The sequence below is a fragment of the Oncorhynchus tshawytscha genome, linkage group LG04, assembly GCF_018296145.1.
Source record: "Oncorhynchus tshawytscha isolate Ot180627B linkage group LG04, Otsh_v2.0, whole genome shotgun sequence".
NCBI classification, from domain to species: domain Eukaryota; kingdom Metazoa; phylum Chordata; class Actinopteri; order Salmoniformes; family Salmonidae; genus Oncorhynchus; species Oncorhynchus tshawytscha.
Genome location: NC_056432.1, coordinates 52,250,554 through 52,276,442, shown reverse-complemented (window position 1 = coordinate 52,276,442; position 25,889 = coordinate 52,250,554). Strand labels below are relative to the sequence as shown.

Genomic DNA, 25,889 nt, shown 5'->3' with positions numbered 1-25,889 from the left:
GTCCGTAAGGAGTGTGATGCTGCTGTGGGTGCTGCTGTGGGTTCTCTACTATTATTCGGACATTTCACACACTTAAAATAAAGTGGTGATCCTAACTGACCTAAGACAGGGAATTTTTACTAGGATTAAATGTCAGGAATTGTGAAACTGGGTTTAAATGTATTTGGCTAAGGTGTATGTAAACGTCCGACTTCAACTGTGTTTGTGTGTGTATGTATGTATGTATATATATATATATATATATATATATATATATGCTTTCATTTCCAAAATGGTTCAGTGTGTCTGATACTTTGTCAGTTGAAAATGACACCAAAAGCACATCCAGTCGACTGAAACATATCCATGTTAAAAACAGTCTCATAAAAACATGAACTATGGGCATGATCCCTGAGCGTTACACTTAAGGGCTGGATTCAATCCGTATCGCGGAAGTATCTAGGAAGATCTGCGTTAAAATGTAAAGGTAATTTTGGATTGAGCCGACATATGCAGCGTTTACCGTGAATCTAGTATTCGAGAATGCGGGAACATTGCCTTGAAATTGAAATCAAGCTATAACGCAGATCTTCTGCAATTTCCTACTTCTGCGATAGGGATTTAATCTAGCCCTAAATCTTCTAGTAGCACCTAGGCGTCTATGCCATGTTGTTTAAAAATAACCCACTCTGACAACCCACTGTGTCTATGATCTTAGGTCACTGATATATATGGGAAGGGGTTGTAAAGTTAACTTTAACTTAAGTTAAAACGTGACTCCTACCACAAGTATGCACACACACCCACAGCCTAAGATGTAGCACAATGTTGGACAGAGGTTAGTTCTGAGGCTTTGCTCAGCATTGTTTTATTCCCGCCTTTTTTTATTCTGCCTTTTCCCGTTTGGTTGAGACGGACACAATGAACACTTCCTCTGGCTTTCTGCATCTCTTCCTGCTCATACACACTCATTTCCACATCTTACACACACACACACACACACACACACACACCTCGAAACTCAGTAACTCAGTAAAATCTTTGAAACCCATTTGTGCTCCTGCTGTGTCAGACAGGAGGACACATGGCAACGACCCTGAATTAGTCAATCAGATATCGACCTGTGTGATGCATCACGGCGCCATGGAAACCAACACAGGACCACTCACTCTCAGAGTTCAGATAAGAAAATGTTTTTTTCCCCATATTCCTCAGATAAGAGAAACAGATGTTTTCCCAACAATTAAATGCTAAGCATTCTTTTAGAGTGAAAGACTAGTGTTCACCCTTGTGGCACAGACTACAAAAGAAAATGGCCTCTCTTTTAAAAAGGAATGGCTAAAGAAATATGGAAACCAGCAACGTCTAGGTTTGGTTAAGGCCATATTGCCTCTGTCACAGGTCCTTGGGGAGAATGGCAGTACATAGAAGCAGGAAGCAGTAGCAGACCTGGAGCTAAACCCCCTGGGTAATGGAGTTCTATAACCATAAAGGCTCCTTAGGTTTATGAAGCATCAATAAGGTTGCTACATACATTTTTGGACATATAAATTAATAATATGTACCCATTGATTCTTGAAGAATGTAACTTAGAAATGTCTCATGAGTTTAGTTCAACTGTCGTACCATTTCACAACCCCAAATATAAGCTTGTTTTACTTCAATGTTTATCAGCAAAGTAAACGTAAACAAACGCTATATAGCCTCAAAAGAAGCATAACACTACATTTTGATATCATGGATGGACATTTTTTGACAGTGGTTACATTTCTTCAGCCCCATCCCTCAGCTTTTTACCAAAACGGGAGACGGAAGTACACTTTCTTATTGTTTCAACTGCTAATTGCCACTTTAAGGCACTAAAACGTATTTAACACACACAACATCAGTGAGACCATGAGGGAGTGAGGGACAGAAGGGGTACACATAATATCCCAGAATATTAAAGGATAACTCTGTAAAGGGAACTTTTCCGAGGGGGACATATGTCATGTTCACGTCTTGTCGGAAACTCCAAAATTTCCGACTTGCTTACTCATTATAGAAAGATGGTCCCCGAGTTTCCCACTTGGAAAATCAACCAATAGGAAGCTCTATGCAAATAACTTAAGTTAATTTTGTCTCGGAGGTCCAGAGTTTCTAACATGAAGTGAACGCGGCAATAGAGAGAGAATGTTTTTTTTTAACCATTTCGGTCTGAAATCTCAATGTCAATATATACGAAGAAGAGCATAGAAAAATAGTGGAGGACCACAACATTTCTTCCCCTTCTCTTTCTGTCTATTTCCTTTTCAGTCTCCTACTTCTTCTCAATCTCCTCCTCTTCATCTCCAATTTTCTGCTCGACGGACAGGAGCTCCTCGCTTTTGTGACGGCATGTCATGAGGATGAGCATCATGCTGTCGGTCGTCTCGGGAAACCGCATCTTCGTCATCCTCGACGCGAGGATGTGTAGGGGGGATGGGGGAGCGACGGTGCACCATCGGGGAGGGAGGAGGTATGTGGAGTCCAGAGGTCTGGGGGGAGAGGGGGTTGGGTGTGAGAGAGAGAGAGAACAAAGATTGATTTGATTTTTAATCCACCCACAAAAAGAGAGAGAGAGAGAGAGAGAGAGAGAGAGAGAGTAAGAAGGAGGGTGTGAGAAGGGAGAGAAGGGACAGACACAGAGGCAGCTGTTTATGACACTAGGTGTGTGCATGTAAATGCATGCGTATACTATTTACCTCAGTCTCAGTAGGTTTGTAGCCCTCTTTCAGCTTGACAAAGGTGCCCTTAATGCCTGCCTGCTCTGTAACCACCAGGGCTGCTTTCAACAGCTTGGGGGTCTCTGGCCTGTCTGGGATCACCTCGGCAGTCTCCTTCGCCTCTGCCTTTTCCTCTGGCTTCTTATTCTTAGTCAGCATTTTCCTAGAAAGGGAGAGCGGTAGGGAAAAGTTGTGGTCAGGTCAGTCAGACTGAAGTGAACCGTTTAGATATGGTCTCACTGTGCATATACACTGTGGGCATTGATGCATTTTGTGGGCTTGAAACATTTAGGCACACACACACACATATACACACGCACACACACACACACACACACTGCACCGCCCTGTCCTCACTCATGAGGTAAATTGATGCCACGGATGAGTTAGAGTAGGTCATGAGACTGTCTGTTTATCCGGATCTGATTCCCTCTGAACTTCTGCCTGCCTCTCACTTAAACCAATAATACTTCATCAGGAGCTCAAACTCCTCTTAACCATTTTCAAAGAGAGAGAGAGAGAATTACAGCAGAGAGGGAAAGAGATTGAGATAAAGAACGGATGAACAGACAGAGGGAGAGGGTTACAGATGGATGAAGAGATGATGCGGAGAGATAGAGGCTTGGTAAAGAGAGAGAAAGAGAGAGAGCGCACCTTTTGCCTCGCCATCACGTGAGCAATCACAAGATCGGTGTACAATATGTAGTGGGATATGTGTTGGCTGTGTGTAGGTTATCCATCCCCTCCACCCTTCCCTTCTCCAAGACTCATATCCCACAACCCAGCCTTTCCATTTGACCTCCTCGGGCCTTTTGGATGTGTCCTGGGTAAGAAGAGAGGGATAGGGGAAGTGGAAAAGGTAGGAAAGTTGGATTCGAGAGGTCACCCCCTCACTTTGTTTCTGGGACTCGGGGTAGTGCACCAGGATGTCTGAGAGGTCCCTCTTATCCGGGATGAAGAGGTTAGCGAATCCGTGAGCCATCACGTTGGCCGTGCGTCTGTTCCCCCCGCCCCCTGCCAGCAAGCTGTCCAATCGGAGGACATATATGGGTTATACGCCAAACAAACACCAAACACATGCTTCATGCTTAGAGACATGCTAGAAGCAAGCTAGAGGCATAGCATGCACATTGTTTCACGCATGAGCGCTGACACAGGTTCATTGGGATTGTGTACAATGTACAGCCCTTAGATATTCCAAAACATGATACTGTATATGAGGAAAAGATTTGGACCAGGGATTAAGGGGGAGCTCTCACCTGATTTCTCCAAACACAGAGCCGGCCCTGATTGTTACAAACACAGTTTTCAAATCAGGTCCTCCCACCACCTGAACCGCCCCCTGCTTGATGATATACATCTCCCTGCCGATCTCACCCTGCCCACCCTGGACACACAGCACATTATAGCAGATCATAGCAAACACGCACAGGTGCAATTAGAGGTATCGTTTACAAAGGGAGAATGGACCATGTGCAAGTGATTTAGGCTAAGCTTGGGGTAAAGCTGTGATGGGAGGGTGAGGGCATCACTCCACTGGCCTACCTTTTTACAGACAAAGTCCCCAGGCAGGTATACCACAGACTCGAGCCTCATCAACATGTCAAATATCATCTGTCTGTCACAGCCCTGGAATAGAGAGAGAGGGAGAGAGAAAGAGAGAGAGAAAGAGGGAAGGGGGGCAGATATAGAGGCAGGGAATAGAGAGACATGAAAGAGGGAGTTTAGTACAATTGGAGAAATAAAAAAAACACGAGAGAGAGAAGAAAGAGTACAGTATGTATTATTGAAGATTTGACAAAGATGAGGGCTACAATGTCTGAGTGTCTGCATTAGACTCTTTCCCTCCCCTTACCTGGAACAGGGCCACTTTACTGACAATGTAGTAGTGAACATCCACAGCCATGTCCACCCTCATCTTATCTGGCAGCTGGATCGACAGCTCCTGCTCCTCTGTAGGGAGAGAGAGACAGAGAGAGAGGGATAAAGGTAAGGAGGGAGACAGATGGACAGAGAGAAGGAGAGAGATAGGGGGATGGTGAGTGAGCAGCTAGGCCCATAACAGAAACAGCCTCTTTGTAACGTTTTCACATGCAGCACTTTCACAACATTTAGCCAACGTTCCTCACCCAGCATGCCCTGTATCTTCCAGGTGTAGTCGTGCCAGGTCTTCACTCGGTTCTGGACCTCTTTGGCGATGTGGTAGGAGGTCATGTACTTGATGGTGTTGTCCATGCAGGCCCGGTAGTAGTTCTGTCCTGCTGTGGCAGCCCCCGCCACATCTCTCATCTGGTACAACAGCAGAACAACAGGCCTTATGTTCAGTAGGCATGAAACGGAAGAAAACGCTCAGAAACAAGAACATACCAGCCATCAAGAAACGCTTCTTTTTTTCTGTTGTAAAAGGTTTTGCTACAGCGTGCCTTAATGAACCTACCTGACCCATCATGATGGAGAAAGCAAAGACACCAACAAAGTAGTTGACGAGCTGGAATGTGATCTCGAACACGGTGGTGGGGTCCGGGAGACCAAGTAGTAACACCGGATATAACTGGGCACACAGACAGACAGAGGTACAGTATACACACAGATGGCAGACAAATACATGCACACACACATCTGGGATAAATACACATTTTAAAGGTGATAGCAGAAGAGGACATAGAAAAAGCTGTTTTGTATTGTGGTAATGTGGTTGGTATGAGGTTTTTGGCTGTTTAGTGACTGTTTAGCGGTATTCTCCTCACCTGTTCCCTCTGCCGTCGTAGACCCACTTAGTGGACCCCAGCCCCTCATAGTCAGAACCCCAATAGAACAGACAGGCGTTGATGTGGAGAGAATACAACAGTTAGGAAGTGGTCAGGATCCCTCTGAGAGAGGGAGAGCGAGAGGAGGGGGAATAAGAAAAAGTTATTTGAGCTCAGTAAGGGCTACAGCACCCTCTGCTGGCTAAATATGCGTATTGTGTTTTGAGTGTGTTGGCTTAGTTTTCTCTGCTGAGTGTTTACGTGCTGAGCGAATGTCCCGTGTAGAGTATGTATGTGTGGTTGATGGTCAAAGTGTGTTCTATGTGTCCCTCTCTGGTACCTGTAGATGTAGGCTTTCTTCATTACTGCTTCCAAAAAGGTTGTTGAACTCAAAGAAAGCCATGTACTGAAACAGAGAGAGAGAGAGAGACAACAGAGAGGCATCAATAATCAAACACTAATCACTAAGATCTAAGCACTACAAAGAATGTATGTGTATGTGTGTGTACCTTCAGTGGGTGGGGGAATCTGAGGAGGGAGTTAACGCCAGTAAAGTAGTAAAATATCTCCATGGGGAACATACTGACACAATCCATCTGAAAGACAAATAATTCTAAACCAACACTCCTCACGTCCAACTTAGAAATGTAGAGTTACTTATCTACTAGCCTAGTCAACAAGGAGAAACAGTGTAGCTTCAGCCTCATCTTGAATTGCTCTGTTGTCATGTAGTTGTCTCTCATGTCCTTTTTGTCACTGTAGGAAAATAGAAGAAATTAAAAAATAATTTTGTTCCTTGTATTTATAAATATGTACATGTATGTGTGTTTTCAATTTTTTTTCTGACTCTGTGTGTATGACTGTCTGTGTTGGCATGCATTTTCTAGTAATACTTGCCATAGAGGGCCTGTTTGTGTGAGGGCCTGTTTGTGTATATGTGAATCTCTGTATACGCATGTGCATATGTGGTTGCCTACAGGATAAATGAGTATCCAGATCCCCTTACCACAATATCTCCTCTGCGTACAAACTCCAGGCGGGGCTGAAAGACCAGGATGTCGTTGATGTAAATAAGGTCACAGGTGTAGTCCATTAACAGCCACCAGTAGATGTTGTCTGCAGTCTGGTAGGGGAAGGCCCGGCGCACAGGGATCAGGCACACGTTCCAGTTCCACGCCATCATCACAAAGAACAGCCACACCACGTAGACCAGGTCTACAGGGAGACAATAGGCACAAACAGAGCAGAGCAGAGTCAACTACAACGTGAATATAAAAACTCAGTGGGGGATAAAAGGCATATTATGATTTCATTACATTAGTATCAGGGCCGAAGATCAGGTTGGTAAAGATAGTTCATATTTTATTGTCAAGATCCAGTTGTGATATGAGACTGTAACAGGCTCACTCATTCGCCAGTTGGTCATGTTGGTAAAGTATTGTGTTGTATAGGAATGCATAATGGTACAGGGGTATATGGTAGTCAAATTGGTGAGGGATGCTATCCACTATTATATAGTTTGGGTCCTGGATACTGATTGGCTGAAAGCCGTGCTATATTAGATTGTATTCCACGGGTATGACGGCAAATTATTTGTTTACCGTTCTAATTATGTTTATAATTGCGAAAAGGCACCTCTTGGGTTTGTAGCATATGGCTAATATACCACGGCTAAGGGCTGTATGCAGGCAATCTGCGTTGCGTCGTACCTAAGAACAGTCCTTAAACGTGGTATATTGGCAATACACCACACCCCCTAGTGCCTCATCGCATAAATACAAAATTACTTGTTCACTGTATAATTACAGTGCCTTGTGAAAATATTCACCCCCCTTGGCATTTTTCCTATTTTGTTTCCTTACAACCTGGAATTAAAATATATTTTGTGGGGGTTTGTATAATTTGATTTACATACATGCCTACCACTTTGAAGATGCAAAAATATTTTTTATTGTGAAGCAAACAAGAAATAAGACAAAAAAACGGAAAACTTTAGCATGCATAACTATTCACCCCCCAAAAGTCAATACTTTGTAGAGACAACATTTGCAGCAATAACAACTACAAGTCTCTTGGGGTATGTCTCTATAAGCTTGGCACATCTAGCCACTGGGATTTTTGCCCATTCTTCAAGGCAAAACTCCCAGTCCCTGCAGATGAAAAACATCTCCACACCATCATGCTTCACTGTGGGGATGTTGTTCTCGGGGTGATGAGAGGTGTTGGGTTTGTGCCAGACATAGTCCTTGCCTTGATGGCCAAAAAGCCCCATTTTTGTCTCATCTGATCAGAGTATCTTCTTCCATATGTTTGGGGAGTCTCCCACATGCCTTTTGGCGAACACCAAACATGTTTGTTATTTTTTCTTTAAGCTATGGATTTTTTTCTAGCCACCTCCATAAAGCCCAGCTCTGTAGAGTGTACGGCTTAATGTGGTCCTATGGACAGATACTCCAATCTCCTCTGTGGAGCTTTGCAGCTCCTTCAGGGTTATCTTTGGTCTCTTTGTTGCCTCTCTGATTAATGCCCTCCTTGCCTGGTCCGTGAGTTTTGGTGGGCGGCCCTCTCTTGGCAGGTTTATTGTGGTGCCATATTCTTTCCATTTTTTAATAATGGATTTAATGGTGCTCAGTAAGATGTTAAATGTTTCTGATATTTTTTTATAACCCATCCCTGATCTGTACTTCTCCACAACTTTGTCCCTGTCCTGTTTAGAGAGCTCCTTGGTCGTCATGGTGCCGCTGGCTTGGTGGTGCCCCTTGGTTAGTGGTGTTGCAGACGCTGGGGCCTTCCAGAACAGGTGTATATATACTGAGATCATGTGACCGTTCATGTGACACTTAGATTGCACACAGGTGAACTTTATTTAATGAATTATGTGACTTCTGAAGGTAATTGGTTGCAGCAGATCTTATTTAGGGGCTTCGTAGCAAAGGGGGTGAATACATATGCATGCACCACTTTCCGTTGTAATTTTAATTTTAATTTTTAACAAGTTATTTTTTTCATTTCACTTCACCATTCTGGACTATTTTGTGAATGTCCATTACATTAAATTTAAATTACAGGTTGTAATTCAACAAAATAGGAAAAATGGCAAGGGGGGTGAATACTTTTGCAAGGCACTGCAACTTTAAACATCTGCTATCTGAGCAGCTAACCGATCGCTGCAGCTGTACATAGTCCATCGGTAAATAGCCCACCCAATTTACCTACCTCATCCCCATACTGTTTTTATTTATTTACTTTCTGCTCTTTTGCACACCAGTATCTCTACCTGCACATGACCATTTGATCATTTATCACTCCAGTGTTAATCTGCTAAATTGTAATTATTCGCCTACCTCCTCATGCCTTTTGCACACAATGTATATAGACTCTTTAAAAAAAAATTATACTGTGTTATTGACCTGTTTATTGTTTACTCCATGTGTAACTTTGTGTTGTGGTCTGTTCACACTGCTATGCTTTATCTTGGCCAGGTCGCAGTTGTAAATGAGAACTTGTTCTCAACTAGCCTACCTGGTTAAATAAAGGTGAATTTTTTTTTTTTGATAACCAGTTTATAATAGCAGTAATGCACCTCAGTCATTTGTGGTATATGGCCAATATACCACGGCTAAGGGGTGTACCAAGGCACTCATTGCGATGAGCATAAGAATAGCCCTTTGCCGTGGAATATTGGCCATACACAGTACCACACCTCCTCGGGCCTTAGTGCTTAAGTATAATATGTTATAACTCACCAGTATAGAGGTCGATGCTGGATGGGAAACGATAGTCCACTATGGTTTGAAGCCAACTAGGAAGTGGGAGCATTTTGGGAAGTTTGAGGATTTTGATTTGGTATCCATACAAGTCCCAGTACTCCTCTTCCTCCTCCACCGGGCCTGGGATGTCCTTCATATCCTCTTCTGGGGGCAGGGGAGGAGGGGGTGCCTTGGCTGGGGCTGGGCTGGGGCTGGGAGTCAAAAGTTATAGGTTATGTGAAAAAGGATGTGGGTCAGGCTTGCATTTGTGTATTTTAGAAAATCGTATGGCAATTGTCTATTTTGCTCGTTGTAAGGTCAAGGGTCAGGGTCACAGGTTAAAGGTCATGTTTAGTGGTAGCCTACAGGCTCGGGGGCTGTCTTCCTCAGAGTCATCAGGGTCCATCCGTTTTTCCTTCTTGTGGACCGTCCTCGCCTTAAACAGCTTGACCAGTGTAGTCACTCTCTTGGATATTCACACTGCCATAGCTGGCCTCTGATGCTGGACGATCCCTGCAGCATATGACATCATCAGTGAGTGAGCGAGTGTGTGTGTGTGCAAGTGTAAATGCGTGTTTGCATCACAGGAGTTTGGTGGCACCTTAATTGGGGCGGACGGGCTCATAGTAATGGTATCAAATACATCAAATGCGTGGCTTCCATAACGAGGGGTGGCAGGTAACCTAGTGGTTAGAGTGTTGGTCCAGTAACTGCAAGGTTGGTGGATCAAATCCCTGAGCTGACAAGTTAAAAATGGTTCTTCCCCTGAACAAGGCAGTTAACCCACTGTTCCTAGGCTGTCATTGTAAATAAGAATTTGTTTTAAATGACTTGCCTAGTTATATAAAGGTACAAATATATATGTTTGATTCCATTTACTCCGTTCCAGCCATTGTTAAGAGCTGTCCTCTGCTCATCAGCCTCCACTGGTTTTGCATGCATGTTGTGCATTTGCCTGTGTGGCATCACTCACTCATCTTCCACAGTCAGGAGGCCGGTCTGCATCTCCAAGTCATCAACAACACAAACATCATCCTCTTCAGCACTTCTCTCTTCTACCAGGAGGAGCAAGCCACTGAGGGGAAGGCGAAACAAGGTTAGGCAATAGGAGACAAAGAGAAAAGGGCAGAATAGCTGCACAAACAAAGCTGTCATAACTTACTCTGTAGCCACAGCTTTGCTGAATGTGTGAGAAAAAGAGAGAGAGTAATATTAGGGTCATCCTAGGAAAATCACTACAGAGCAAGTCTGTACAGCTAGACTCAGCAAAAAAGAAACGTCCCTTTTTCAGGACCCTGTCTTTCAAAGATAATTCATAAAAATCAAAATAACTTCACAGATCCTCATTGTAAAGGGTTTAAACACAGTTTCCCATGCTTGTTCAATGAACTATAAACAATTAATGAACATGCACCTGTGGAACGGTCGTTACGACACTAACAGCTTACAGACGGTAGGCAATTAAGGTCACAGTTATGAAAACATGGGACACTAAATAGGCCTTTCTACTGACTCTGGAAAACACACAAAAGAAAGATGCCCAGGGTCCCTGCTCATCTGTGTGAACGTGCCTTAGGCATGTTGCAAGGAGGCATGAGCACTGCAGATGTGGCCAGGGCAATAAATTGCAATGTCCATACTTTGAGACGCCTAAGACAGAGCTACAGGGAGACAGGACAGACAACTGATCGTCAACACCTGCACAGGATCCGTACACCCGAACATCCGAACATCACATCTGCAGGACAGGTACAGGACGGCAACAACAACTGCCCGAGTTACACCAGGAATGCACAATCCCTCCATCAGTGCTCAGACTGTCGGCAATAGGCTGAGAGAGGCTGGACTGAGGGCTTGTAGGCCTGTTGTAAGGCAGATCCTCACCAGACATCACCGGCAACAACATCGCTTATAGGCACAAACCCACCGTCGCTAGACCAGACAAGACTGGCAAAAAGTGCTCTTCACTGACGAGTCGAGGTTTTGTCTCACCAGGGGTGACGGTCGGATTGACGTTTATCGTCGAAGGAATGTACTCTGGAGCGGGATCGATGTGGAGGTGGAGGGTCCGTCATGGTCTGGGGCAGTGTGTCACAGCACCATTGGACTGAGCTTGTTGTCATTGCAGGCTCATCCTGACATGACCCTCCAGCATGACAATGCCACCAGCCATACTGCTCGTTCTGTGCGTGATTTCCTGCAAGACAGGAATGTCAGTGTTCTGCCATGGCCAGTGAAGAGCCCGGATCTCAATCCCATTGAGCACGTCTGGGACCTGTTGGATTGGAGGGTGAGGGCTAGGGCCAATCCCCCCCAGAAATGTCTGGGAAATTGCAGGTGCCTTGGTGGAAGAGTGGGGTGACATCTCACAGCAAGAACTGGCAAATCTGGTGCAGTCCATGAGGAGGAGATGCACTGCAGTACTTAATGCAGCTGGTGGCCACACCAGATACTTTTGATTTTTACCCCCCCTTTGCTCAGGGACACATTATTCCATTCCTGTCGATGGCACGTCTGTCGAACTTGTTCAGTTTATGTCTCCGTTTTTGAATCTTGTTGCGTTCATACAAATATTTCCACATGTTAAGTTTGCTGAACATAGACGCAGTTGACAGTGAGTGGACGTTTATTTTTTTTGCTAAGTTTACTATAATCATCAGATAGACTTTTGAAGCAGCAGAGTGTATAGTCAGTTTACCTGAAGCTTGGTCATGGGGACGAGATGCACGGTCAGAGAGATGGACAGGGGGTCCTGGGAGGTGATGATCTGGGGGACTTTGCAACTCCCTCCCATCACTACGTCTCTGTCCACATCCTCTACTTTAACTGCTGGCAGCACATTCCCTCTGTCCCTACCAATGTTCTCTGAAGAAGTAGGATTCTAGAACTTTGATACACATCAACATTCCAGAACTCTCTGAGGAATCCCTGACAGACTATTCTAGAACTCTAGAAAACTCACTCAAGAGCGTTCTGTTGATACACACCAACAACCCAGAACTATCAGATTCAAATTCTAGAAACAATACTTGAAAGCGTCCTAGAACTTTTGTAGGAAGACGAAAACATTCTAGAAACCAAGGGGTTTGCTTAACCCAGGGATAACTTGGGTACAACAGTAACGAGGCTATTATATCACGAGGCTGGTTGGGAGATCGCCAAGGGTGTCCAGAGCGGGAGTCTGGAATGTGGGGTGGGTTTTGATTTGTATGGCACTTTTTTGGTTGCTACATGATTCCCTTTTTGTTATTTCATAGTTTTGATGTCTTCCCTATTATTCTATAATGTAGAAAAAGTAAAATAAATAAATAGAGAGGCTATTGTCATTGATGTGAAAGAAAGACACAACACAGCACGGCATGGCACAACACGACATAGCATTGCACAACACAGAACAGAATAGCACGGCACAGGACATTTCACCCTTTAGAGGGTTCGGTTCACTTTAGCAGTGGGTGGATGGCTGCTGCTCTTCCCGATGAAGCAGGGGGGACTGTAGAGAGCATGATGGCAGAGATGTGGAGGTCAGGGGTCAAAGGGTCAGGGGTGAGGATGGGGTCAGGATGTGGTCGGGAAGTCTCAGGATAGGTGAAAGTTGATTTGGTGCTCTGAGGAGAAGGTTGATCTAATTTGACACTCATTTTATGAATCTAACTACAGGTCTGCAGGAGGCATCTCCTTGGAGGCATCTTCCTGGGGTTGGGACACTGTGTTTGGGTTAAGTCTGTTGAGGATAATTTGGCAGTACTGTTGTGCCTGCTTGGGTAGCTCGGACATGTCATGTTTTAGCAGGGTTAGATTTTCTGTCAGGGCGAGCATGGACAGTTTTAGGAGGGGTCAGGTTGTTATAGCATAGCAACTGGGTGAGACTGTCGATGCACTGGCAGGTGTGGGGGATATGCACAAGCAGGCTCCTGATTGGAGAGCAACTGGAGGGCACTGAGTGGAGACACGGTCAGACAGCCAATCAGATCAAAACAGCAAAACTGGAAGTCATGGTAAGATCAAAAATGTTAGAGTAGTAGTTAGTAGCAGTAGTTTTAATGTCTGGTAGTTGTGCTGTCATATAAACTATATATACAAAAGTATGTGGACACCCTTTCATATTAGTCGATTCGGCTCTTTCAGCCATACCCGTTGCTGACAGGTGTATAAAATCGAGCACACAGCCATGTAATTTCCATAGACAAACATTGGCAGTAGAATGGCCTTAATAAAGAGCTTAGTGACCTTCAACGTGGCACCATCATACAGTAGGATGTCACCTTTCCAACAATTCAGTTCGTCAGATTTCTGCATTGCTAGAGCTGCCCCGGTCAACTGTGAACTATTGTGAAGTGGAAATGTCTAGGAGCAGTAACAGCTCAACCACGAAGTGGTAAGCAACACAAGCTCACAGAGCAGGACCGTTGAGTGCTGAAGCGCGTAGCGTGTAAAATTGCCTGTCCTCGGTTCAACACTCACTACCGAGTTCCAAACTGCTTCTGGAAGCAACGTCAGCACAAGAACTGTTTGTTGGGAGCTTAATGAAATGGGTTTCCATGGCTGAGCAGCTGCACACAAGCCTAATATCACCATGTGCAATGCCAAGCATTGCCTGGAGTGGTGTAAAGCTCACCGCCATTGGACTCCGTAGCAGTGGAAACTCGTTCTCTGGAGTGAAGTATCACGCTTCACCATCTGGCATGCCAGGAGAACGCTACCTGCCCCAATGCATAGTGCCAACTGTAAAGTTTGGTGGAGGAGGAATAATGGTTTGGGCTGTTTTTCATGGTTCGAGCTACGCCCCTTAGTTCCGGTGAAGGAACATTTTAACGCCACAGCATACAATGACATTCTATAAGATTCTTTGCTTCCAACGATGTGGCAACAGTTTGGGGAAGGCTTTTTCTGTTTCAGCATGACAATGCCCCCGTGCACAAAGCGAGGTCAATACAGAAATTATTTGTCGAGATTTGTGTGGAAGAACTTGACTGGCCTGTACAGAGTCCTAACCTCAACCCCATCGAATACCTTTGGGATGAATTACAATGCCGACTGCAAGCCAGACCTAATCGCCCAACATCAGTGCCCGACCTCACTAATGCTCTTTTGGATAAATGGAAGCAAGTCCCTGCAGCAATGTTCCAACATCTAGTGGATATCCGGGGTTGAGGTCAAGCCCCATATACTACCCACCACTGCGACCTGTATGCTCTCGTTGGCTGGCCCTCAATACATATTTGTCGCCAGACCCACTGGCTCCAGGTCATCTATAAGTCTTTGCTAGGTAAAGCCCCGCCTTATCTCAGCTCACTGGTCACCATAGCAACACCCACCCATAGCACAGACTCCAGCACGTATATATCACTGCTCATCCACAAAGCCAACACCCCATTTGGCTGCCTTTCCTTCCAGTTCTCTGCTGCCAATGACTGGAACAAATTGCAAAAATCACTGAAGCTGGAGACTTATATCTCCCTCTCTAACTTTAAGCATCAGCTGTCAGAGCAGCTTACCAATCACTGTACCTGAACACAGCCCATCTGTAAATAGTACACCCAACTACATCATCCCCATATTTTATTTTTTTGGTTGTTGCTGCTTTGCATCCCAGTATCTCTTCTTGCACATCATCATCTGTACATCTATCACTCCAGTGTTAATGCTAAATTGTAACTATTTCGCCACTATGGCCTATTTATTGCCTTACCTCCCTAATCTTACTACATTTGTACACACTGAACATAGATTTTTCTATTGTGTTATTGACTGTACATTTGTTTATCCCATGTGTAACTCTGTGTTGTTGTTTTTGTCACACTGCTTTGCTTTATCTTGGCCAGGTAGCAGTTGTAAATGAGAACTTGAACTTTTGTCCATGTAGCATATGTGCACTACTGTTCAGCATTGATGAATATTCTCATATTACATGAAGCAGGAAGACTCACCTTCACACCCTCCTTCGTCAGCACCTTCCTCTTCCTGTAATGAGAGCAGTGAACAGAAAAAAAATATTCTCCATAGTAATAGCATTGGTAACACACATGTAACTACAGTGTAATAACAAGGTTACCTGTTGACAGTTAAAATGTTCCCTACCTGAGGAGTGGCAGTAGGCTGAGCCTTCTGGCTCTGGTTCTGGCTCTGGTTCAGGGGAAGACTCTCTGGGGGTAGACACTGGGAGGCTTGGATCGACTGGCTCTGCCTCTGCCCCAACCTCAGGCAACTCCTCAGCTGGACACACATCCACCAGGAACCTGGAGAGGGAGTGTGGTCCAATCAGTGCAGCTTTACTGTGTGAGATAGCCAATAGGAGTAGCGTTAAACACTGAGAGAACCTATCAATACAGTCTTAGTGCTGGAAGTGAAGCAGAGAAAATCATCAGGACAAACACACATCCACCTAGCTCTGGTTCAGGGCGTTAGAGCTGCTTGCTAGAAGGATCAGCGTTAACATAGGAATATGCACTCTGGGCATCCAGAGTAAGAAAATGTCTCACAATTGCAGATAATTAATTATTTCACTGGTAAGGAAATGATTCATATCTGTCACTGAAACAGATACAGCCATAACTCAACAACAATGTCGACAGATTGTTCCCGGTTACACAACTCACTCTGAACCCATTGGAACATCTCTCTGAAGTTCTCTAAAGCCTATGTGGTCTCCTTCTTCCGTGACTGTTTGCCACTTAATTGTGGCAAACACAATGTAATATACAGTGCGTGGTCTCACCTTCACAACAAATAATCCTCAACTCTCATCCTGGAGATTAACGGTTGGTTTGGAGGAAAACCGTCTGAGTTTGACTGCCCAGACAATCACATACTCAGGATAAATTGTCAAGACAACCATCGACAACAAGATTAGACAGATACGAATGGAAGGATTTAGAACAATGTTGCCATAGCAGCATTGAATTATCAAGATAATATTTGTCAATCGGGAGTGTGAGGATGGATACTGGGGAGAGGATTATACTTAAGTTTTGTTTTTGAATTGGTCTGTTTGACATTGGGTTAGATCTCAACTATGTTTTCATGAATGAAACAATTGTTTTGTGTAGAAAAAAAGGACTAAATTAAACATATCCCAGACTAGTCATCCTTAGCCTCGCTGTCGACCCTCCAATGAGAATCCAGTATCTGGCTCGTGAGACTAAGTCATTCTTAATGGTCTAAATTTGATTTTAGAACCTACCTTTTCAGGTCCGCTCTGATTCAATGAGGAATTAGTGGCACAAGACAATACAAGAGACATGTCCAACTGAAGCTGTAATAGTGTAAACAATGTTGAACATACAGTGCCTTCAGAAAGTATTCACACCCCTTGACTTTTTCAATTTGTTTTGTGTTAAAGCGGAATTATGTTTAAAAAATTTTTTTTTTACAAATTAATAAAAAATGAAAAGCTGAAATGTCTAGCGACAATAAGTATTCAACCCGTTTGTTAACTAATTTCAGGAGTAAAACATTTCTACTAAGCTAACATATGAAATATATTTTGAATCTTAGGACCCCTTTATATAAATATATATATTTTATTACAAATGATTTGAATTTGGAATTTGGCATTTACTACTATAGCTCATAGAAAAGCATTGAATACACATTCATAAATGGCAAAAAAAGATAGTATTTTTTTTAGTGATAAGGGATAAGGTTTTGAAGTGTCTGTCCTATATCTAGGAGATATAAAAAAGCTCAGGAAATATATATTTTTTTGGATACATATATAACAGCTTATTTTGGTTGGCACAGAGCTACCTTCCATTCATTTGTATGGGTTATCTTCATTCGAGTCCTGAGACACTTGTGGGGATCATAGAGCATAAATGGAGCATCGTGTTCATGAGAGTTTCCCCTTTCCACAGTGGTGTCATATTAGTTTGTAGCCCAAACGGTTCAGATTTGGCACATCACCATTACAGACTTCAAATGCGTCCCTTCATATTTTCAAGCATGGTGGTGGCGGCATCATGTTATGGGTATGCTTGTCATCGGCAAGGACTAGGGATTTTTTTTGTTGTAAAAAGAAGCAGAATAGAGCTAAGCACAGGCACAATCCTAGAGGAAAACCATGTAAATTCAGCCTTCCAACAGACACTGGGAGACAAAGTCTCCTTTCAGCTGGACAATAAACTAAAACACAAGGCCAAATATACACTAAACTTGCTTACCAAGATGACATTGAATGTTCCTGAGTGGCCTAGTTACGGTTTTGACTTAAATCAACTTGAAAATGGCTGTCTAGCAATGATCAACAACCAACTTGACAGAGCTTGAAGAATTTAAAAAAGAATAATGTGCTTCACCGTATGGATGGTGCCAGGTTTCCTCCATACGTGACGCTTGGCATTCAGGCCAAAGAATTCAATCTTGGTTTCATCAGACCAGAGAATCTTGTTTCTCATGGTTTGAGAGTCCTTCAGGTGCCTTTTGGCAAACTCCAAGCGGACTATCATGTGCCTTTTACTGAGGAGTGGCTTCCGCCTGGCCACTCTACCATAAAGGCCTGATTGGTGGAGTGCTGCAGAGATGGTTGTCCTTCTGGAAGGTTCTCCCATCTCCACAGGGGAACTCTGGAGCTCTGTCAGAATAACCATAGGGTTCTTGCTCACCTCCCTGACCAAGGCCCTTCTCCCCCGATTGATCAGTTTTGCTGGGCGGCTAGCTCTAGGAAGAGTCTTGGTGGTTCCAAACTTCTTCCATTTAAGAATGATGGAGGCCACTGTGTTCTTGGGGACCTACAATGCTGCAGAAATGTTTTGGTACCCTTCCCCAGATCTGTGCCTCGACACAATCCTGTCTCAGCGCTCAACGGACAATTCCTTCGACCACAAGGTTTGGTTTTTGCTCTGACATTCACTGTCAACTATAGTCCTTATACAGACAAGTCTGTGCCTTTCCAAATCATGTCCAATTAATTGAATTTAGCACAAGTGGACTCCAATCAAGAAAGATTGTAGAAACATCTCAAGGATGATCAATGGAAATTGGATGCGCCTGAGCTCAATTTCTAGTTTCTTAGCTAACGGTCTGAATACTTACGCAAATAAGGTATTTCTGGTTTTATTTTGAATAAATGTGCAAAGTAGTCAAAACAACTGTTCTCTCTTCGTCATTATGGGGCATTATGTGTAGATTGATGAGGAAAAAATGTATTTAATCCATTTTAGAAGAAGGCTGTAATGTGACAAAACGTGGAAAAGGGGAAGGGGTCTGAATACTTTCCCGAATGCACTGTACATGCAGGCAGGGGAAAGTGGTAGATAATAATGTGTGTGTGTGTGTGTGTATTGTTTAAATGTGTGAGGGATTTGTGTGGGAGTGGCAGTGTAGTGTGTGTGAGTGAGTGTGTATATAAAGTCTAGGTTGCGTAGGGTCCGTGCAAGATAGTTTGGGTACCATGAGTTGACTATTTAGCAGTCTTATGGCTTGGGGGTAGAAGTTGTCTCGGAGCCTGTTTGTCCGAGAGCCGATGCTCCCGGACGGTAGCAGGGTGAACAGTCTATGAATTGGATGGCTGGAGTCCTTGGCAATTTGTCAGGTGTTCCTCTGACACCGCCTGATATAGAGGTCCTGGATAGCAGGGAGCTCGGCCCCAGTGATGTACCGGGCTGTCTGCACCACCCTATGTAGAGCTTTACGGTCAAGGTGGTGCAATTGCCATACTAAGCGGTTATGTAGCCAGTCAAGATGTTCTCGATGGTGCAGCTGTAGAACTTTTTGGTGTAGCCTAATCACGAGGCAAGCCTACAGTTGGGATCACGCTGCAAATCTGTCAGTGAACATCATACAACGAAAACAGTTTCAATTTCGCAGTATTTAAAATACAATCCTGGGAAAACACAGATTGGAAAGCAAATGACTGCTGAAAAGAGAAGACGAATCTGCCTGTAGGCTACTAAATATGTTATCAACTTCCAACCAGGCCCATTGAGCGACCAATATTGTTTTACAAAGTAAAACAAGATAGATGTTTTTGACATGGGCATCAGCCATCACCGGTGAGTGAGCTGCGGGTGAGTCAGTGAAACTGGAAAGCTTTTTTAGGACTATAATTTCGACTAATATTGTCCAATATTTACATCTCCACTCACCTAGTCTATTGATGGATTCAAGACAAGGCCTAAATGTTTCATCTCAGATTCTCCGTTTGCCAGTGTCAAAGTAGTCATTTAGATCATCTGTTATATAGAATCCAGCCCAGGACCTCCACATCCGGCTTCCTCACTAATTCGCACACGCGCACGCACACGCACACGCACGCATGCACGCACACACACACACACACACACACACACACACACACACACACACACACACACACACACACACACACACACACACACACACACACACACACACACACACACACACACACACACACACACACACACACACACACAGTAGTTCTGTACCTGTACCTGTTTGGTGGAGGGGGGAAGGATAAGGATGAACAGAGAACAGAGTCACAAACGGCACTGTGAGATTGAACTTAACACGATCTTGCAGTAACTTTCACACAAATCTGTAGTGGATCTTACCTCAGTGTTGGCTCTGCCTAGCCGGCGTGTCCCAGCAGGCTGGGGAAGAGAATTAGCAAAACCATGGGTGATCCATGTCAACACTCCAGCCTCACCACTACACAGAGACGGAGAGAGGGGGTGGTAAACAGTTGAAGACAATACAAAACATTAAATTACATAGACTGACCAAGTGAATTGAGGTGAAAGCTATGATTCCTTATTGATGTCACTTGTTAAATCCAGTGTAGATTAAGGGGAGGAGAGATTATTACAGAAGGATTGAGCCTTGAGACAATTGAGACATGGATTGTTTATGTGTGCCATTCAGAGGGTGAATGGGCGAGACTAAATATTTATGTGCCTTTGAACGGGGTATGGTAGTCGTTGCCACCAGTTTGTTTCAAGAACTGCAACGCTGCTGCGTTTTTCACGCTCAACAGATTCCCGTGTGTATCAAGAATGGTCCACCACCCAAAGGACATCCAGCCAACTTGACACAACTGTGGGAAGCTTTGGAGTCAACATGGGCCAGCATCCCTATGGAAAGCTTTCTACACCTTGTAGAATCCATGCCCTGACAAGTTGAGGCTACTCTGAGGCTAAAAGGGAGGGGTGCTGACATTATGTAGCACCCCTGAAAATTCATATCTCGAAATTCATGACATTGTCATGACTGACCACGAGTATCCAAATAAGACAGAACAGGTTTGCAACGAATAACTTCAATCGGACCCCTTTCCCCCGTAGAGGGGAAGGAAAGAACTAGTGGGGATTGACACTCACTTCCTGTTGTAAATCAAGGGAGGAGATCCAGGCCTCTGCTTGCCAATTCACCAAAGGAATGTGTTTTGTCTCAACAGACCTTTTCCCGCTGAAGCTCTAACACGTCTAATACTGGAACAATATTTTGAACATAGAACTTGGGGAATGGTCAGAGGTGGTACATAGAACACTAATGTAATTTTGCTTGTTATCATATAGCCTCGGCACCTACATACAGCTGAGTGACTCACTCATTCATGGCTTTGGATCAAAATATATACGTACCAACATTCTTTCTGATAGTCTAGAAGTGAAAAATAGAAAATAGAAGTGATTATAAAAAGTCACGACTCTACAAGTGATCGCTAGTTTTGGTCTCAAATAGGCACGTTCTGTGAAGAGCGTTTATAACCTCTTAAGCATCTCTACAGATCGGTGTCCCTACCTCAGGACGGTTGAGCTAATGTGCGCTAATGTGATTAGCATGATGTTGTACGTAGCAAGAACATTTCCCAGGACATAGACATATTCGATATTGGCAGAAAGCTTAAATTCTTGTTATTCTAACTGCACTGTCCAATTTACAGTAGCTATTACAGTGAAAGAATACCATGCTATTGTTTGTGGAGAATGCACAGTTATGAACTTGAAAATATATTATTAAACCAATTAGGCACAATTGGGCCGTCTTGATACAACATTTTCAGAAATGCAATGGTTCTTGGATCAGTCTAAAACTTTGCACATACACTGCTGCCATCTAGTGGCCAAAATCTAAATTGTGCCTGAGCTGGAATAATACATTATGCTCTTTCTCTTGCATTTCAAAGATGATTGTACAAAGAAAAATACAAAAAATGGTTGTTTTTCTTTGTATGATCTTTTACCAGATATAAGATGTTATATTCTCCTACATTCATCTCACATTCCCACGAACTTCAAAGTGTTTCCTTTAAAATGGTGTCAATAATATGCATATCCTTGCTTCAGGTCCTGAGCTACAGGCAGTTAAAATTGGGTGTGTCATTCTAGGTGAAAATTGGGTGTGTCATTTTAGGTGAAAATTGTGATCTTTTTAACTAAAATAAGGAATGTTTGCTAAAAAAAGACACCAGGAATATATAGACCTAGAACTATGAACACTTAAAAAAGAGAGTCGGGGTTAGTGCTTTGTGTATATTATTGGTTATCCTGACCTGGATGCATGTATTATTGTCTCAAAAAGGATTTAACCTTTATTTAACCAGGTAGGCATATGACCACCTTTTCTTGCGCATGTCATTTTCCTTTCATAATGCATCCTTTTAGAGAGAAAATCTAAACAGCGACAGTTTAAACAGTTTAAATTATGAGCAAAAAATATTCCATTTTATTTGGAATGGCAAGCCAGAGAAAATGAAAATGGCCTATTGTCTCACCCCATGTTCAAGAATGGCCTTTTTCCCTTGATTCAGATTACAACCGTTCACCTTCTGATATTTGAAAACGAAATCATCTCCAAAATATCATTATTTTTTAAACAAGGACTTGAAAATGAGATTGTGAACTCTGCAAACAATGTTTCCAGTCCGAGAATGAGAATGGTAAATTACTCTAATTAATACATTCATTCAATACATTGGAATACAAAATAAGTAATCCATCCACCCATTGTGGGCTATTAGTCCTTGCAAAGAAGGAGGGTAGGGAGGGAATTGTATCGTCAATTTCTCAAGACAAAACATCTTGATGGCCGTCACCAGTTCATCTTTGCCTGTACTGTAGGCTTGGCAGAGTTAGGGATGAATGTTTTCAGTTGATGCCAAACAAGTTCGATGGGGTTTAAATCAGGAGATCTACAAGTAGAGATTTTAGATATACTGTAGGTGTTGTAGGTCTTTTATTTATTTTATTTAACCTTTATTTGACTAAATAAAGGTCTACTTACTCTGCTGGAGTCTTGACCCAGTTTATGCCCTGATTTGCAATGAGGACCCTTATTTAGGCCCTTTTCTGGCTTACAGACATCATTTTCATCAAGCCAGCTTCTTTCTATGGTGTTACCCGTTCCAGGGTTAGGACTGTAACCACCAGAGGACTTGAAAATTAGCCGGAGCTGAGAGGATCACCAAAACTAAAAGTATTTGCGTTTCCTTGCTTTAAAAAAAAGTTTATATAGCCTATCAATGTGTAGGTATACAGTACTGTGTAATAAAACAGATCATTGTGTACTAAAAACGTGAATGTGTTTTTGCAGAGCATACAACCGTGCGGACATCCATCCGTGGAGATCAGTGGACAAAGGGCTGAGCCGCACCGAAAAAATACATGGTTCCACGGAATACCAACCGGGATGGATCCCGATTCAAATGTGGCTTCTTCATCAACATCTTTATGCTTTCGTTAATAAAATAATGATAAAAATACTGTTTCAAAATGCAGATGTTTATTTCGTTATGGATCCAGAAAATCACATTGTATGATTTTAATGAATTTATTTGCAAATGATGGTGGAAAATAAGTATTTGGTCACCTCCAAACAAACAAGATTTCTGGCTCTCACAGACCTGTAACTTCTTCTTTATGAGGCTCCCCTGTCCTCCACTCGTTACCTGTATTAATGGCACCTGATTGAACTTGTTATCAGTATAAAAGACGCCTGTCCACAACCTCAAACAGTCACACTCCAAACTCCACTATGGCCAAGATCAAAGAGCTGTCAAAGGACACCAGAAACTAAATTGTAGACCTGCACCAGGCTGGGAAGACTGAATCTGCAATAGGTAAGCAGCTTGGTTTGAAGAAATTATCTGTCGGAGCAATTATTAGGAAATGGAAGACATACAAGACCATTGATAATCTCCCTCGATCTGGGGCTCCACACAAGATCTCACCCCGTGGGGTCAAAATGATCACAAGAACGGTGAGCAAAAATCCCAGAACCACACGGGGGGACCTAGTGAATGACCTGCAGAGAGCTGGGACCAAAGTAACAAAGCCTACCATCAGTAACACACTACGCTGCCAGGGACTCAAATCCTGCAGTGCCAGACGCGTCCCCCTGCTTAAGCCAGTACATGTCCAGGCCCGTCTGAAGTTTGCTAGAGAGCATTTGGATGATCCAGAAGAAGATTGGGAGAATGTCATATGGTCAGATGAAACCAAAAATACAACCTTTTGGTAAAAACTCAACTTGTCGTGTTTGGAGGACAAAGAATGCTGAGTTGCATCCAAAGAACACCATACCTACTGTGAAGCATGGGGGTGGAAACATCATGCTTTGGGGCTGTTTTTCTGCAAAGGGACCAGGACGACTGATCCGTGTAAAGGAAAGAATGAATGGGCCATGTATCGTGAGATTTTGAGTGAAAACCTCCTTCCATCAGCAAGGGCATTGAAGATGAAACGTGGCTGGGTCTTTCAGCATGACAATGATCCCAAACACACCGCCCGGGCAACGAAGGAGTGGCTTCGTAAGAAGCATTTCAAGGTCCTGGAGTGGCCTAGCCAGTCTCCAGATCTCAACCCCATAGAACATCTTTGGAGGGAGTTGAAAGTCTGTGTTGCCCAGCAACAGCCCCAAAACATCATCTGCATGGAGAAATGGGCCAAAATACCAGCAACAGTGTGTGAAAACCTTGTGAAGACTTACAGAAAATGTTTGACCTCTGTCATTGCCAACAAAGGGTATATAACAAAGTATTGAGATAAACTTTTGTTATTGACCAAATACTTATTTTCCACCATAATTTGCAAATAAATTCATTAAAAATCTTACAATGTGATTTTCTGGATTGTTTTTTGTAATTTTGTCTGTCATAGTTGAAGTGTACCTATGATGAAAATTACAGGCTTCTCTCATCTTTTTAAGTGGGAGAACTTGCACAATTGGTGGCTGACTAAATACTTTTTTGCCCCACTGTATGTGAGAATGCTGTTCATTGACTACAGCTCATCGTTCAACACCATAGTACCTTCAAAGCTCATCACCAAGCTAAGGACCCTGGGACTAAACACCTCCCTCTGCAACTGGATCCTGGACTTCCTGACAGGCTGCCCCCAGGTGGTGAGGGTAGGTAGCAACACATCTGCCACGCTGATTCTCAACACTGGAGCTCCCCAGGGGTGCGTGCGCAGTCCCCTCCTGTACTCCCTGTTCACCCACGACTGCATGGCCAGGCACGACTCCAATAACATCATTAAGTTTGCTGACGACACAACAGGGGTAGGCCTGATCACCGACAACGACGAGACAGCCTATAGGGAGGAGGTCAGAGACCTGGCTGGGTGGTGCCAGAATAACAACCTATCCCTCAACGTAACCAAGACTAAGGAGATGATTGTGGACTACAGGAAAAGGAACACCGAGCATGTCCCCATTCTCATCGACGGGGCTGTAGTGGAACAGGTTGAGAGCTTCTTATTCCTTGGTGTCCACATCAACAACAAAACTAGATTGGTCCAAACACACCAAGACAGTCATGAAGAGGGCACGACAAAGCCTATTCCCCCTCAAGAAACTAAAAATATTTGAGATCCTCGTACAATCAAATGCTTGAAAAGGTACTGCTGAGAGTTGAACTCAGGATCTCCTGTTTACTAGACAGGCGCTTTAACCAACTAAGCCACAGCACCCATTTATATGACATCTATTGCAGATAAGAACTCACACACCTATTTGAATCAAACCAGTCTCATTCATTTAACCCATATCTCTGTCTAGCAAAAACACGTCACAAAACAAATGTCATTTACTAATATTGGAATCGATATGGACACCTTCAATTGTCAAGCAACAGGGTTTCTTAAGCTATGTTTTGGGTCCCAAAGTGGGCCTGAGCATGTGAAAGGTGGGTAGCAAGATATCAGTAAACATTTGTAATCGCAAACTATTTCTTCTTAAATATGGTCATTCGAGGACAGTACAATTTTCATTTGGGTCTCGAGATGAATAAACTCAAGAACCTCTGGCATGGATTCTTAAACAATGATTTTGGACCCAAAGCGGTTATTAACATGTGATAGGTGGGTCGCAAGATATCAGTAAACATTCAGAATCATACATTATTTCTTTATTATTTTGGTTGTTCGAGGACACTACAATTCACATTTGGGTGTCGAGCTTGAAAATGGTAAACTCCTCTAACACAGGAGATAATGTAATAATGTAAGTAAATAACCTACCATGAAATGGGGTCTTGGTCAAATAGCACAGATGTTGAGTTTCTTGACCTTACACAGTAAGTTTGATCTCGTTCAAAATACAACCCTTTCGAAATGACATTGCAGTGCGCTGATCCGGATTTGGACCGGGGTTGCTGAGGCCACAACTCAGAGTACTAACCACTATACGATCACTGCTGGCTTCAAGAGCTGGCGTGTAGAGCCTACTCATCCTTTGAAAGTGACGTGTAC

At 43.4% G+C, this 25,889-nt stretch overlaps 1 non-coding gene and 1 pseudogene across 1 annotated transcript; both read right to left on the bottom strand.

Annotated features, from left to right (window-relative positions):
• Positions 1-613: 613 nt before the first annotated feature.
• LOC112249552 lies at positions 614-25,889 on the bottom strand (annotated as a pseudogene).
• trnat-agu lies at positions 25,036-25,109 on the bottom strand. Its single transcript has one exon. It is a non-coding gene; the product is annotated as a tRNA-Thr (tRNA).